Source organism: Petromyzon marinus, chromosome 17 (genome assembly GCF_048934315.1).
Source record: "Petromyzon marinus isolate PM22_M1 ecotype Great Lakes invasive population chromosome 17, UKy_Petmar_22M1.pri1.0, whole genome shotgun sequence".
Lineage (NCBI taxonomy): Eukaryota > Metazoa > Chordata > Hyperoartia > Petromyzontiformes > Petromyzontidae > Petromyzon > Petromyzon marinus.
In genome coordinates this window covers 12,583,040-12,600,065 of record NC_133683.1, presented here as the reverse complement: position 1 = coordinate 12,600,065, position 17,026 = coordinate 12,583,040, and positions in this window count along the sequence as shown.

The window sequence follows — 17,026 nt, the reverse complement described above, 5'->3', positions numbered from 1 at the left end:
GCGTTGGCCGGAACTCAGCTCGGGGCGCCGGGTTCGTAGCGCAGCGCGCTGACCGCTGCATCTACCGTTCCCCATACGGGCGCGCACACACACACAAAACAAAGACAAAGATCCCCCGTGTAACCTTAACATACTATAGGGGCAAGTGCTGTTAGCGAGCACCTATAAAGGCCGGAACGATACGCGAGGGGGTGGGTGGCCGACACCACGCCCGACCGCCTTTGTCTCCCCAGGGACAATGTTTACACATCGCATCAGGTACTCATTTGAGGCTGAGTCGACCTAAGGGAGGCCCAGGACCGGTTAAGACAATCGTCCCTGGCGTTGGCCGTGAGCGGGAACTCAACTCGGGGCGCCGGGTTCGTAGCGGGGCGCGCTGACCGCTACACCCACCGCTCCCCATACGTGCGCACACACACAGACGCACACGCACAGTCACACGCGCACTGCGTAATGGGGGAAACAAAGCAGAAATGAAAGCTCGAGCAATTAATGTTTCTGTTTGCGTATTAGTGTCCTGCATAATGCATTCGCGGCGCGAGCAAAAGCGTCGACGGCCATTCGGATGGCGACTGAACGCAAATACGAGCGGCAGTCGTGACTATTGTGCGTGTGTCACTGCTGCGTCTTTTAAGACTTGTTCGTAACGGATGGCGATGTTACCTATTCACGTATGTTACATGGTTGGCATGGAAGCGACGGTGTATGATGAATGCATCACGCGTGCGTGTCCGTGTGTGGTGTGTGTGTTTTTTTTTTGGCAGCGCACACCTCAGAAAGGTGTGCGCGTGATACAAATCGTGCCTCGTTCGTACCGCTGGCGCACGGCGCGTTCCGCGGGGTGATGCGCGTGCAGTGAGCGCGCGCGGGTTGCGACCGCCGACCAGTCGCTGAGCAGGGCGAACGCCGACACGGTTTGGCCTATAAATTGTGTTTTATTTATAACAGCAGTTTTAATTTAATAACGTAGGAATGTTGTTGTTGTTGTTGTTTTTATTTATGGTGCCTTTGTTAATCCACTGCTGGGAAAAAAAGGCGTCTCCACGGCGTGTTGGTTATGGAGGTTGTTTGACCATACTTCACCACGCTGGTCAGTGTGGGTTTCGGTAAGTAGGGGGTGGTGGGGGGGGGGGGATGATGCAAGACCGGTTTCGGATATCACTCGCCGCTCATGTTAGCCTTGGCCCGTGAATCGAACCTGGTTGACCAGGTTCATAGCTGAGCGGGGCGAACCAGTCTACTGCCAGTGCACCACCAACGTCAAATTGCCCACTGCGCATAGACTGTAGTTCAAACGTGCAGTCGTTTATCGCCGGCTCAAACAGGGCATCGACAAATCACGCTGGGGAAAGAAAAAAAGTTGTAGAGGGGGGGGGGGGAGGAGGGGGGTGGAGGGCTCATGCAGGACACAGCAAGGGATGTCCGGGTGAAGATTTAACGAAGCGAATGAAACATTCACGGAGACGGACTCCGGGAGAAGGCCCGAGAGAGACAGCGGCGACGTGACACCAGAGGGCTTTGCATTCGTCAATAACATCGAGGCCGTAGAAGGCCCTTGTCCAGAGTCACCACCACCACCACCACCGCCGCCGCCGCATACCTATACACACGCTGTGTCTAGTTACGTCCTCCCCCAGTTTGGCTATCACGTGCTGCCGGGGATCGTGAAGGGGTGGCGGCGGCTTGGTGGGAGCCCCCTTCATTCAGCAGTGGACTGGCCACAGCTAACGACGACGTTCGTGCGTTCGCGGTGTCGGTGCCACGCGATGGCTGGGGCGTTGATGTCCATTGCGTGGAGCGTACAAACAACTGCGGCTAAATACATCTCAGCACATTTCACTGAGTTGCAGTTCTTTAGTAAAACTTTGGTAGTTTATTCCCCCCCCCCCCACTTTGCCCTCGCGAGATGGGACAAAAAAAAACACACACACACCACTGACTGTTCCATGAGTTACAAAAAAAAAGTTTCAATAATAATCGTGAAGACAAAGTAGTAGAAGAAGAAGAAGAAAGGAACATTGACCAGCGGCGCGCTTTGTGCGGCATTGTGCGCACAGAGGATTGATGCTCATTATAGGGAGGCTGCGTAGGGCATTATCGCGCCAAATTAAGGCTCTAAGAGCCGAGTCCAGCGACCTTAATTTGATGGCAAAGCCGCTCGCGAACACCGGGGGTGCGTGTTGCAATCATCGTTAATGTCCAATTCGGCGTGATGGAGTGCACCCATGAAGACACTGAAGCCGCACTGGCTCGACTCGGTGAGAGCCATAACGCCATGCACGGCACCTGTCCCCCCCCCCAGCCACCCTTCCTTCTGCCTCTCTCGGGGTTCTGCGGGCAACCCATCCCCCCCTTACCCAGACCACAGCCCTGCCCACCACTTATAGCCTGCAACTGCCCCCACACTCCCCTCCCTCCACTACACAACACTCCTACCCCGACACCGCACCTAGCCCTACACTGCACCTACGCCTACACCCACCCCCCCTGCCCCTACACCCCACCTGGCCCTACACCCCCCTACTCCTACACCCCCCTACACCCTCCTGCCCCTACACCCCCTGCACCTACACCCCCCTACTCCTCCACCCCCCTACACCCTCCTGCCCCTACACCCTCCTGCCCCTACACCCTCTGCCCCTACACCCACCTGCCCCTACACCCCCCTACCCTTACACACCCCTGCACCTACACCCCCCTACTCCTACACCCCCCTACACCCTCCTGCCCCTACACCCCCTGCACCTACACCCCCCTACTCCTCCACCCCCCTACACCCTCCTGCCCCTACACCCTCCTGCCCCTACACCCCCTGCCCCTACACCCACCTGCCCCTACACCCCCCTACCCTTACACACCCCTGCACCTACACCCCCCTACTCCTCCACCCCCCTACACCCTCCTGCCCCTACAACCCCTGCCCCTACACCCACCTGCCCCTACACCCACCTGCCCCTACACCCCTCTTGACCCTACACCCCCCTGCACCTACACCCCCCTACTCCTCCACCCCCCTACACCCTCCTGCCCCTACACCCACCTGCCCCTACACCCACCTGCCCCTACACCCCCCCTACCCCTACACACCCCCCCGCCCCCCACCACCCTACTCCGTATTCATGGCGATATGAGACATTCAAGCGATATGAGACATTCAAGTGAGTTCTTTAAAATCAGTGGCTTCTGTTATCGCGAGTGAGCCGGTGGGAGAGCGCAGTTGTTCTGCAACACCATCCCAACATACGGGGCACTTGTTGTGGTCGGGGACAATTATTAACCTGACTTAAACATGCCAAAGCCTGGTCGAATTTACGGTTCCAGCGTCAGAGGCAATTAATTCCAGCGGGTAAGAAGAAGAGATGCTTGAGATCCACGATGCTTTGGAACAGATGGACCACCTCAGTTTAAACGATACTGTATATATGTATTATTATTATTATTGCGATTACTGGGATAATATTGCACCGGTTGCAACACTTGCAGGGGAGTGCTGGCAGAAGAGTTCATGCAAAACACCGATCTGGGGAATGGCTCAGATTTGTAGTGAGCGATTGCTGAAGCAGTCGCCGCGACCCAAGGCAGATGTGATCTCAACGAGGAGGAGGAGGGGGAGTAGGAGGTCTGCGATGTTTGGGACACGTGAGCAGGGTGGAGGAGAGAAGCTTACCGGAACACCAAGGGACAGACCCAAGGGCCAGATGGTCTCTATGGGTTGGAACTTGGAGGTTCGGTGTTCACTTTCAAACGGCTGTTCGGATCTCGCAGAAGGAAGGGAGAGATGGCACGGTTGCGGGTGGCGACGTCAGCGCTGGCCGTGACAACGTTTTTTAAAAATGTATTTACTGCTACTTTAGCTGATATTTCTTTTCGCGCAAGTATCCTTTCTCGAAGTATTTTTGGCGGGGGGGGGGGGGGGGGGTGAAACACGCGTTTAAAATAAACGCGGAAAATCCTGAACCCCATAGACAAGCAAACAAAAAAGTGCTGTCGAGATCACGGTCTACACACACGCACACATATACGTAGTGGCGTGAATATCACCAACAGAGATATATGTGACCTTTACAGGCTTCCAAAAAAGCCCCACATTACTTTCGCAGCAATACCAGTGATGTAATGAGCGATTATGAAACGCGAGCTGGGATAATGGGAACAGGGGGTTGGGTGGAGGGGAGGGTTTGTGAAGAGGAATGTGGAGGAACCGTAAACAGATGCTAATTGAGTCATTTGAAGGGTGCTGGTGGTGCTGGAGACGCTGCTGGTGGTAGTGGTGGTGCTAGTGGTGGCGGCGATGATGGTGCTGGTGGTGCTGCTGGTGATGGTGGCGTTGGTGGTGCTGGTGGTGCTGAAGATGCTGGTGGTGTTAGTGGTGTTGGTGGTGGTGCTAGGGGATAATGGCGTTGATGATGCTGGTGGCTGTGGTGGTGGTGCTGGTGGTGGCAGCGGTGATGGTGCTGGTGCTAGTGGTGCTGGTGATGCTGGTGGTGGGGGTGCTGGTGATGCTGGTGGTGGGGGTGCTGGTGATGCTGGTGGTGGGGGTGCTGGTGATGCTGGTGATGCTCGTGTTGGTAGTGGTGGTGAGAAGAATGGACAGATCTCTCAGTCCTTCATCGCCTGGAATTTATTTCATGAAAATAACAAATAAAAGTGGACTCCGTGGTGTGAATCAGAGACGCGGGCAGCACATTCCATCGCTGCACCGCACTTCTTTGCTCAAGCGTCCACGCTCTCCTCCACCTTCACCAAGGCACACCGACCAGCGTGGTGAAGGGTCGTCGAATCATCCGCGCAACCCGCATGAAGTGAAACGTGCTTTTTTTTGTACCACGACCCATCGGGATCCAGAGCCTTTCGGGAGTGCATCATTTCAGCAGCGTTGACTCAACGCAAGCAAACTCTGCACCGGTTTCCACACCCAGTGTCGCAACGGCAGAGTCAGCCTCGCCTGCGTCAATGCTGGTGTTGTAGGCAAGGCTTACTTTGGGTTCTGCTTCTTTATACGAAGCGCCTGAGTCCGGGTGGCAGTGACCCTCGGCTCTGTTCTAGCAGACGAAATTACACATTCCCGAGATGGCCAATCAATCGCTCCAATAGCGCAACTTGCCGCCGACGTCTCGCCAAGCTGCAGTGCTCGCTTTATCGACCCCCGCCAGCATTTGAAGTGGCAGCCTTCCGCGCTGATTTGTTCAGTCAAATTGCAGCAAGCGCGGAACAATCCAGGAGGCAGGACTACTTGCACCACCACCACCACCACCTCCTGCCCCCACCAACTCCCCCACACCAGGCCCTCCCCTATTATCTCCCTCTACCCCCAACTCCGCTTACTCCCCCCCCCCTTATGGGGTTGGGAAAGGTCAACTATATACCACCTGCCCCCCCCTAACCCCCCTGTTAGTTACAGCTCACTGGAGGAGACACACAGAGGCGGCCTGCTAAGCTGACCAGCTGTTGTCTTCCAATAATAATAATAAGAATAGCGATGCTGTAATAATAATAATGCGCGAAGCCCATGTATCGTGTGATATGCGCATAATTACACCGTCAGAGGAAGTCGCAAGGACTGGAGCTTGAAAATCGCTGCCTCGCCACATCAGAGGCCACTTCAATGCAAACCTCTATCCCTCGTGGGTAAGAAGTGTTTTGTTATCAGTGTATATATTACATGCCGATACGGTATATGTAGACTGTCAGTAACAAAAAAAGTCAAAGTGCTTTTCTTGTGGTGGAGGCGAAGGCTGAGAGACGACGGATAGCGAGGAAGGACGGACTATGGTGCTGTCAGCGACGTGAGTGTGGGGTCGAGGCGACGCAAATCGGGTGGCGGTGTTAGTAATAAAGTGACGACGTATCTGCGAAACGACGTAAAAGGGGGGGGATACGTAATTGTGCTGTATACGCTTTCACTGAGCCTGCTCCTAACAGTGCGGTCAAATAACCCCCCACCCCCATGACCTTCACAGCACGGTGAAGTCCTCATCCAGCAGTAGATTAACACAAGTGCTGTACGTTTAGTAACTACTTTGTTTCACCCAGTAAAGGCTGACCAAAGTGGTCCATAGAGAAGTTAAAGAACACTTCCCACGGTTTTGCATGCACATTCGATGAAAGTCCATGGAATTCGTGTGGGATTTGCATGAAAAGTAGGGGGAAATTCCATAACCGTATGGAATTTTTATGGAACACTTCGGTAAGGGGTTCGGGCCTAAACAGGGCTTTATTTTCATTAATTTTCCGGATCAGCGACCCTGAAATGTATATATATGCACCCTGCGCACCACATCCAAGAGCATGTGCTAATCACGTGTGCTAATCACGTGTGCTAATCCGCAGTCTACAAGCGACCCGGAAAATGCTTGGTAAGAAATAAAGCCCCAAGCCTCAGTGTGTGTCAAGAATGTTTTCCAGGAAGGCACTACAACACTTGTAACGTTTGGCAATGTATTTTTTTGTGGCAACTGCATTGTTTGCAGAAAAAGAAAAAAACAACAACCCCACACATGCAATAGGGGAACACTACAACTCCACACGACTTGTCAGCGACCTACTTGCTGTACTACTAACCCCTAGCTCAGACACCACCTCATTGCCAGCTGCAAGAGGGCGGTCATGCAAGTATGGAAAGGTTCTGTCGCTCTATTCGGGATGTGTTCCTGATTGTAAACAACAACAAACTTTTTTTTTTATTTGACCAGGTAAGGCCCACTGAGCTATTTCGCCCTTTTTCAGATGCGACCTGGTCACAAACGATAGCTCAACGAAGTGGCTTATTGTCACGTGGAGATTTGTCACAGCCAAACAATCTAAACGCGTGACTTTGATTCAAAATGCGGAGGGAAAAACCCGGAAGACCCGGAGAAAAATCCACGCGACCACGGGGAAAGACATGCAAACTCCAGATATGCAGACATCAGGGTTGGGATGGAACCCGCAACCTACTCCATACCAGGGGAGGGAGTTACCATCTCGCCACCGAAAACTGGGCCCTCATTACGAAAGTTCGGATGATCTGAAGCAAAAAACCCATTGGATTAATCCGAAACTATGACGCCACTGGAAATGATGCCACTCGTAAGAGCGGTGTCACGTGACATCACTTTTGTTTTTGAATCCTAAACTCGTCTGGAGTCTCCGTGCGATTCAGCGGCTCCAGCTCCGTGTGGCTTGGTTGCAAACTTTGCAAACGAGATCACGCCAAGCTTACTTAAAATAACAAACACACATGCGCAGAGCCACTGATGCTAGCAACGTGATAGGTTTGAATCCCCGTCGAGGTGATCCGGGACGCGGGCAGACTTATTTTAAACATCGACATTGCTCCTGGTTACAAGGCAACTGAATGTGTGCGATTGGTGCCCTCTGTATGGGGGGGGGGGGCAGTGGTGGCACACCGATTAATGCACTGCACTGTGAGTCCGCCAAATCGATGCCCAGCAATGGCCCACATCAGTGGCGAGAGATTTTTTCAACCAGTCCTGCCAAACCCCCACCCCCCCACCCCCAAACTCGCAATAACCAACATTGGTGAAGTATGGTGACATAAGCCCTCTGACCTGCACAGCATGGAGAGTTGCTCAGTCAAAAAAAAAAACTACTGACGTTGAGCGGTTGGTGCAGTGGTTTCCGCACTGCGGAATGAACCTGACAACCTTGAGTTCGATTCAAAGCAACTGGCTGGTATCAGTGGCGAGTGATATTTGAACCGTTCCTGGGGCTCACCCCATTCATCAACGGGCACTAACCAGTGTGGTGAAGTGTGGTCAAAAGACCGCCGTAACAAACACGGTGTGTGGGGGAGACCTTCGTCCAGTTGCGGGTTGACCCCAAACCCCCCCCCCCTCACCCCCCACACCACACCAACACCCGACCCGCTTCGTCAACCTACAGCGACCTGCGTGGTGAAGTATGGTCAAAAACCTCCCCATGGCTGTACCAGCGTGAAGAGGCCCTCTTGCGAGCAGCTGGCAATGGCCTGGCAATTGTGTGAAGGGAAATTCGGCAGCCTGCTGTAAGGCGGTGAGACGAATCGTGGGTACCTTGAACACCTCACCAAAACCATTCGGTCAGTGCGGAACAGCGCGGGTCAGGAACAGGTCACACGTCCGTTTAAGGTGGAAGGTGTTCCGCTTGCAGCAATGTCAGCGCTGCCTATAGGTCTGACCTTTGCTCTGTCAGCATGTGCGCGGAGTGTAAGTATATAAGTGGGAGTAGAGCAATGAGGGAGCATATGGCCAAATCACCTGCGAACCATCCGATCTTGTGTTGAGCCTGGATAGTGTATGTGTGTGTGTGTATGTTGAACTTCTTTCGCACCGTACATAGCCAACCGTGCTAATCGGAGGTAGCGCTTGGATGGGCGAGCACCCGGAATGAAACAGGTGCTACAGGCTGCTGCGGGGCTACGTTGTGGGCAGCAGAGGGCAGTGCAGAAAAAAACATTGTTGTATTGCGCTTATATGCCCCCACGTCTCTGCTTCCCGTTTTCCCGAGTTTGCATTGACCAGTGTGGTGAAATATGAGCAAATAAGGCACGGCATTGTGGGGGGGGGGGGGGGGGTCACTCATCCAGCAGTGGAATAACAAAAGGGCTGCACATGTGCATGTAGGCAAGGAAGGGGGATAGATGCGGTTGGCTTTGTGCACTGGGCAACGAACCAGGCCAACCTGAGTTTGATTCTAGGCCAAGTGTAATGTCAGTGCTAAGTTGTACCTGAATGTGTCCAGAGTCTCCTCTAGGTCAATTCAGCCAGACATGAGTACCTGGTACAGTGTATAAACAACAGCACCGGGGAAACATACTACCTCCTTGTTCAGATTTCTGGCATTAATTAGTGCTCGCTAACAGAATTATTATCATTGTTATTATAATGTATTGTTGGGGTTATACATTTTAAAGAGCCCTTTGTCAATCCACTGCTGGATCAAGGCCTCCCCACATCGTGTTTGTCATGGAAGTTTTTGTTGACCATACTTCACCACGCTGTTTTGGGACCATATTGTAAGATCGTTCATCTTTGATGTGGGTAGCATATTGAAGTCAAGTTGTCCATCTGCGTTTTACTGCTCCGCGATTGGCTGACGGCAAAGCCCTAGTGCATGGGGCCAATGTGAGTCAGAGTTGAAGTTCACTCAATAGGAGGGTGGTTATCTTGGTGATATAGTAGGATGCCCGGTTACAATAAAGATATAAATAGTTACAAATAACGACGAAAATTACGGCAATTAGTGGCAGAAATCAAGAGTTGTATATTTGGAGTCTGCGTCTCTCTCCCAGTGGTCGCGTGGAATGTTTTTTACGGGTCCTCCGTTTTATGCCTCCACATTTAGAATCAACATGTGTTCAGAGTATTTGGCTGCTATACATTTCAACGTGATTATAAGTCACTTCGTTGAGCTATCATTTGTGGCAAGGTCGCTTCTGAAAAAAAGAGCTATATAGCTCAGTGGATTATTATCTGGTAAAATAATAAAAATATATTTTATAGTTTAATACAAAAAAATAGTTCATAGTTTAATAGTGGAGAGAGGGGGGGGGGGGTCTCGTGCATTCCTTGCACCGGGGGTCTTTGCCAAACAAAATGCATTGGTTTTGCAAAGACTCGTGTCACCACTATATAGCAATATTGCGATAAATGGTGCGATTTAAGGTTGTATTATCTTATTCTTGGTTCTTTCGGTAAAGTCACGTAGAAGGGAAATATATTTTTTATTATTTTATCATTTCCCTTCTACGTGACTTTACTTGAAAGAACCAAGAATATGAATCCTGCAGTCACGAAAGCTTTAAATCGAAAAAGTTGTATAATCTGTTTCGCAAGATATAATTGTAGTGATTATCGTTGCTCAATTAAAATGTTGAAGTATAATATTTCCGACCACAATAATGTAATTAAATAATAATATATTTCAGAGTACTAATTAAAGGTCTAAATAAAATTAGCTGCTTACCCCGCTTTGCAAAAAATGTTTTGCGGATAAATAGACGGGGCATGGGGAGTTATACCATGTCATAATTTTCTGTCGGTGTGTGCGTTACGGGCGTTATACACATCGTAAAGTTGCAATAATCATAAGAACCATGTTAGGCTTATGTTGAGCGAAGCGTAGTTGCATAACTTTGTAAGCAATCTATTCGCACTTGGAGTATATCAAAGCACAAAAAACAAGGCAGACAAAAATGTGAAACACGATGCAAAACTATTTGAGGGAAAGCGATGTCTCAATGACGGTCACATCGTGAAATGTCACATCGTATCGTTTCGTGAAAAATCATCTCGGGACCAATGGGAATCCAGATAGTGGTGGAAGATCGAGTCTTGTATGTGGGGGGGGGGGGGGGACGACTGAACGCTGACTTGAGATAGGCGAGGACTAGCATACACATATTACGATTCTCCCTCGTTATTCACGAACTTGCTATGCGCGATTTTGACTATCCCCGAATCGCATCTGGAACTCTACACAACGACTACATCGAGAGAGAAAGTGATTAGATAAAGTGACGATGCACTGCATCATGGTAATTGAAGGTAAGTTTATTGATAAAGTATTATTTCATATTTTAATATTTATTTAATTAGCGTTTATCCGATACATTTTTATTTGTTTGTGTTATGAAAATGTTCATGTATTTAATAGCTTTTTGTACGCATTTATTTAAGGTCATTCGTGAACAAGATAGCTTTCAAGTAGGCCAACATCATTACGCGCGAAATTTGCCGTTCACGAGCGTCACCGGAAACGTATCCCCCTGCAAACAGCGGGGGAACAACTTTACCCGAAACTCCAGCTGCATGGCAGCGCGTGCGTTTAGGCAACCGCTGAACCTTGGACTCAAGAAGGCGAACAGCCGAAGAGCCTCTGTTGCCATACCTCCCGAAACGCAAACACCACTCCCCGCCCCGCCCGCCCTCCACGTTGTTTTATGCCAGCCACTACGGGGATGGTTTTACAGCGAGCCGCCTTGCAGGAAAGGACGCAGTCTGCCTTCACCCGCTCTTACTCATCGGCTACATCGCCTACGAGGCGGTCGGCGCTGTCCGTATCTCAGGGCCCGTTGAACCCCGAGCCGCGAGACGTTTTCTTTTTTTGTATTATTAGTAAGGACACGGCGATGTCTGCTCCGTGCTTTATTGCTCGTTACAGAAGCGCGGCCTTGATTGAGTCCAAGTTCGAAGCGGTAATTTGTTGTTTTTTTTTCATGGCTAACCGCTGCTATTTTATGCTGGGTAATATTACTGGTAGTAAAAAGTAAAAAAAAAAAGTTAAAAAAATAATTCCGCGGTCAGGCCGTACGATGTCCGACGATTCGCTCCGCACTCCGCGCACTTTTTTCGCGCTCGTGGAGCGAAACGTCGGATATTGCGCAGGACAGCGCTCGGTATGACCACAACCCCCTCCCCCCCCCCTGTAAACACTGTCGCCGCACAGAAGGCTGCCCAACGCGACCACGGAAAGCTACGCGGCAGCGAGAAATATCTCACTGCTCGCCCGTCCAAGGGCGTTTCACAAAAAAAAAGACAACAAAAACGAAGAAATGCATCACCATGGGACTTTACCACACAGCTCACCACCAGCGCCAACACTCAGATTTGTACGATTCTTGGCATCGGAATACTTTCAAAGAAATGCATTATATATATTTATTTTAAGGACACTATTCCACCAAGCAACTAGATTATCTTGCACGCGATAAGTTAAGTGCACGTGGGTGTGGGCTCGTGTGCCTAGCACGTGCATCCGTTGGTATATTTATATGTGTGTGTGATCATTCGCTTATTTCTCTGCAGCACATTTCCTCTTGAAGTCTATTTTCTCGAACAAAACGGAGGTTCCCTGTGCGGACTGGCTTGCCGGCTTGCTTCACTTCGAGTGGAGTGGCCCCACGCACAGCCACAGCTTCTGTGCCAAGCAACAAAAAAAACGACGAGTGGGCGCACTGCGACGTTGAACTGGACTCCCGCCGAGCAGTGCACTGACAGATTCCCCCCACTGCGATCATTCCAATAGGCGATTTTATTATAGCACGTCAGGGCGGTGCAAAGGTGTTCAGTGAGTGGCCTCTGTTGCACAGCCCCGTGAGCTCGCAGCGCAGCGAACGTCATCCGAACGGGACTTGAGGTCGACGGCGCTCTTGGCGCGCGTCCTCACAGGGGGATTCTGCTTCGTGTTCTTCATCTGACGAGCACACGTGACGACAAAGGGGCGCGCGCGCACGTCACGTGATTGTGGGAAAGACGACGTTAATAAAAGTACGTCGTGAAAAAAAAAACCGCATGATGATAGTATTATATCGATCGAACATTGAGCATTGCGTGTGTTAAGGTTATTGTTATGCGAGATAAATAATAGTCGACTGCAGGATGAAGGCCTCTCCTCGCTATGCCGTGCCCGTCATGGAGGTTGTTTGACCATGTTATAATAACAATAAGGATATATACGCTTGATTAACTTTGGAACAATGAGTGCACTGTTGAAATGATATTGGTAATGCACGTGCATACGATTTTAATTGCAAGATCTTAATCTTAAAACTTGATGCAAAAAAACCGAATCATATATCTGTTTTGGATAAAAGCATATTCTGAAGGGAATGATGCAAGAATATTGAGAAAATATTATATTTGGGGCAGCCAATTAAATTTGGATTGTTAAGGTGAATTACAAATATTGCTTTATTTTCCTATTTCAGAATATTTGAGGCCACACAAAAATTATCACTAAATATCATGATACTTGCAGATCTCTATCTCTGTAACAACAACAAAAACTGAAGAAAAACTAAACTATAGTAATAGGTTTTACCCTTTTAACTGGCACAAAAAACTGACACCTTTATTCAAGGCATCATGTCTGCAATAACCACAACACAAGCAGTCAAAATGCAAACAAAAAAGACAACTCTGATAATAATATGCACTGTCCTTGAATTTGATTGGTCCACACCCGAGACGGCTTTCTTTAGAGCCTAGTCACCACTGGCCTTGAATAAAGGTGTCAGTTTTTTGTGCCAGTTAAAAGGGTGAAACCTATTACTATATCTTGTTACTGGCAAAGGAGGTCTCATAATATAAATGCTCACCCCGGGCCCTCAATACTCTGATAGTGTGCTGTTTTTGAGTTGTACGCCTTTTGGCGTCTTCTGGTCCAACACCAGTGGAGACTAGGCTCTAAAGAAAGCCGTCTCGGGTGTGGACCAATCAAATTCAAGGACAGTGCATATTATTATCAGAGTTGTCTTTTTGTTTGCATTTTGACTGCTTGTGTTGTGGTTATTGCAGACATGATGCCTTGAATAAAGGTGTCAGTTTTTTGTGCCAGTTAAAAGGGTAAAACCTATTACTATATCTTGTTACTGGCAAAGGAGGTCTCATAATGTAAAAACTAAACTATTTCTTATTCAAATCAGTCAAGGCTCACTGAGCTATCGAGCTTGTTTTCAGAAGCGACCTGGCCACAAAGGATAGCTCTGAAATAGTGGCTTATCGTGTGGAAATGTATAGCAGCCAAATACTCTAAACACACACGTTGTTGATTCTAAATGTGGAGGGAAAAACCGGAGGACCCGGAGAAAAATCCACGCGACCACAAGGGGGAACATGCAAACTCCAAATATATAGGCGTCAGGCAAGGGTCGGGATCGAACCCATGACCTCCTGTATACAAGGCGATGCAGTTAACATCTCGCCACCGTGTTGCTGGATGAACCTATTTCACTGGACATCTGTGAAAAAGAGCTTTATAGCTCATCGGATTCCTCCAGTATGAATACATATTCTTATTCTGATTCTATCCTGATTATATTTTGGTTGAAAAAAAGCTGTACAGCTCAGTGGGACCTTACCTGGTAGACTTAATTGTTTAGTTTAGCAATATTTGCAGGAACTAATAAATGTATTTCACTCCAACGAGGTACCTGAGATCTTCGGATCACCTCCTTCGAGGTATTTCGAGGTCACTGTCCAGCTCCTAAGCTTTGGAACCTTATTCTTGGTTCTTTCGGTAAAGTCACGTAGAAGGGAAACAATCAAATAATAAAAAATATATTTCCCTTCTACGTGACTTTACAATAAAATGATCACGATGTTTCGACTGCAACACAAGCATTCATCATCAGGTGTGAAAACCACAGCAAGAAAATTTGAAAAAAGTTGCGGTTATTTTTAACGTTAGCACCACGGAGAGCGATTTGGCAGTTATTCATATGGATGAGTCCATCTATGTTCGGAAAAGAGAAGGGGGGAGACGAAAATAATGGATGTGGTCTGAAAGCCACCGTAAGCGTGAACAATCAATTAAGACCCGAAATGGTTTGTCAAATCCTTCCATTGATTGCAAAGCCAGAATCCATCTTCTCGGTTGAAATTGTCTCTGTGTTTGTATATGGAACTTTCTGCCGTTGCTAATAAGACAGGCATAATCGTTAGATATCTACTTACGTCTGTCTTGAGAATTGCTGGTGTGAGTCAAACTCGGATAATGCCATCTTGATTTGAAGCTTTCGTGACTGCAGGAATCCATACTCTTTGGTTCTTTCGGTAAAGTCACGTAGGTATAAAATAAAATCAATCACGACGTTTCGGGAGCAACACAAGCGTCCATCGTCAGGTGGGAAAGCGTGGGTCTGCTGCTGAGGCAGACAGTCCGTCTCAGCAGCAGACCGTGGACGCTTGTATTTTTTTTTTCGATTTAAAGCTTTCGTGACTGCAAGGATTCATCTTCTTTGGTTCTTTCGGTAAAGTCACGTAGAATGAGAATAAAATAATAAATAAATAAATAAAATAACACAATTAAATTCTCACGAAGGCCACTTTTGTTGTGGCCGAAACGTCGTCAGAATTTTATTGTGTTATTTTATTTTATTAATTTATTAGTTTATTCTCATTCTACGTGACTTTACCGAAAGAACCAAAGAACATGGACGCTTGTGTTGCGCCCGAAACGTCGTAATTTATTTTATTTGATAGGATAATGCAGACTATGTCATCAGCATACAATGTATTTGTTTTGTTTAATGTACCTAACACACAGCCCTGTGTATAATGCCCATGTGTACACGGGTGTATGAATATAAGGACTGCTTAGCTATAGCCCTTGATTAGTCGTTTAGAACTTATTCATCATTGCACGTTACAAGCTCACATCCCGATGAGGAGCCGACGGGGGCTAATATTCCCACTTTGGCAGAAAGTTAATGCCGATTGTCCTGTGGATGGAATAGGCCCTGCCATGATAATGTGCAATGTGCACCACTGCAATCCCTAGTTATTTTGACTTATCTCTTCACTCCTATACGTCTACAATTACAAGAAAGAAAAGAGACAAAGACACCGCCTCCATATAGCCTTGTAGACTGTTACGGCAAACATTGCCAGCAAGCGCCTACTGAGACCGGGATGGAAACAAAGGGGTTCGTGTGGCCACGACCATGCCCAGTTACATTTTGTCTCCACAGTGCCAATGTGTACACACGCCGCCTCGTGAACTCATTTAAGGTTGAGTTGAACTACGAGTGACCCAGACTCAGTACTCGCTAATGCCAACACCGATATTAACCATGGCCGCGAATTTAACTCAGGTGATTGTTTTTTTTTGTAAGGCAGTGCGCTAAACCACTGCACCCTATATAACGACATATAAAGGCAAAGATCCCCCGTATAGCCTCAATAGAGTATTGGAGCAAGTTCTGTTCGCAAGCACCTATGAAGGCCGGCACAGCACACGAGGGGGTGGGTGGCTAGCCCATGCCCACCTGCCTTTGTCTGTCCAGTGGCGATGCTTTTCCACACCGCACCAGGTACTCGTTTGAGGCTGAGTCGACCTAGGTGAGGCCCATTGACCGGTTCAGATAATCGTCACCGGTGGTATCCGCTGTGAGCAGGAAACGAACTCGGGACGCCGGGTTCGTAGAGCAGCACGCTAACCGCTGCGCCACCGCTCCTCTCTTATATGCTACAACGACATACACACATATACACTGAGCATATACATATACACACCGATACGTATCAATGAAGTAAAGGCCAGCGCAGACAGAAAATGAATCATTTATTCAGGGCAATCTTGATGACTGCTCAGAGAAAAGGGGCTTTCCCTGTCTAAAAAAAAAATCGACTTTTAAATTAGAACGGTCTGTAAATTAGCAATTCCACGTGGCAAGACGCGCAGGGAACATTCCATTCAGTATCGTTGTGTTCCCGTGGGTGTTGTGTGGTTATTAGTACTCTTCATCCAATCATACCCTGGTCAGTCTCTCCAAGTAGACTAGTCCTTTAGACCAGGCTGTTGTTTATTGCATATGCCGCTGATAGGTGCAGGCCCAAGCCAGCGACGTGAGGCAAGGGTTGGTGGACAGGACGGGATGAGCCACCGGCAGTGCAACGGAGGAGGCAGTAAAGCAAGTAGGTTTTTTTTTGTTTTTGCTGGGCGATCCTTTCCGTGACAGTTCTCTCACGTGCAGTTTTGTTTTCACAAAGCAATTGGCCAAACCCCCAAAAAGGCATTCTGAAAATGGTTATTGCAAGTTTAAGACTTTTCTTGGGTAAAAAAAAAGTATGTAATGAGAATGTACACAGTGACTTAGAGCAGTGTTAGGATAACGCCCTTTATCCAGATAAGACTCGCAAATTCTCGGTTCGTGTATTGGGGTATTTTGGTCGACAACATCGGAACACGAGCATTTAAAATCAAGCACACGTCTCAACACAATCGTCGGTGGATTATTAAAAAATATAAAGTAATTGACTTAATCGTGAATTAATTATGAAAATTAATTTTACAATTGACTACAATAATTAATACTCTTCGTAACCACTGCCAATTTAATGTCGCTTTGCCGTGGCGTAATTATACACACATATCTATATATCTAATATATAATTGAGCATACCGATATTATAAATAACGTGTAATGTTCGCGGCTGCAAAATAACATGACGCGAGACACTTGCAGATAAAAAGATGTGCATTGTAATTCATTAACACTATAAAGCTTTAACGTCAGTGGCGTTTTCTTTTAAGCATATACGTA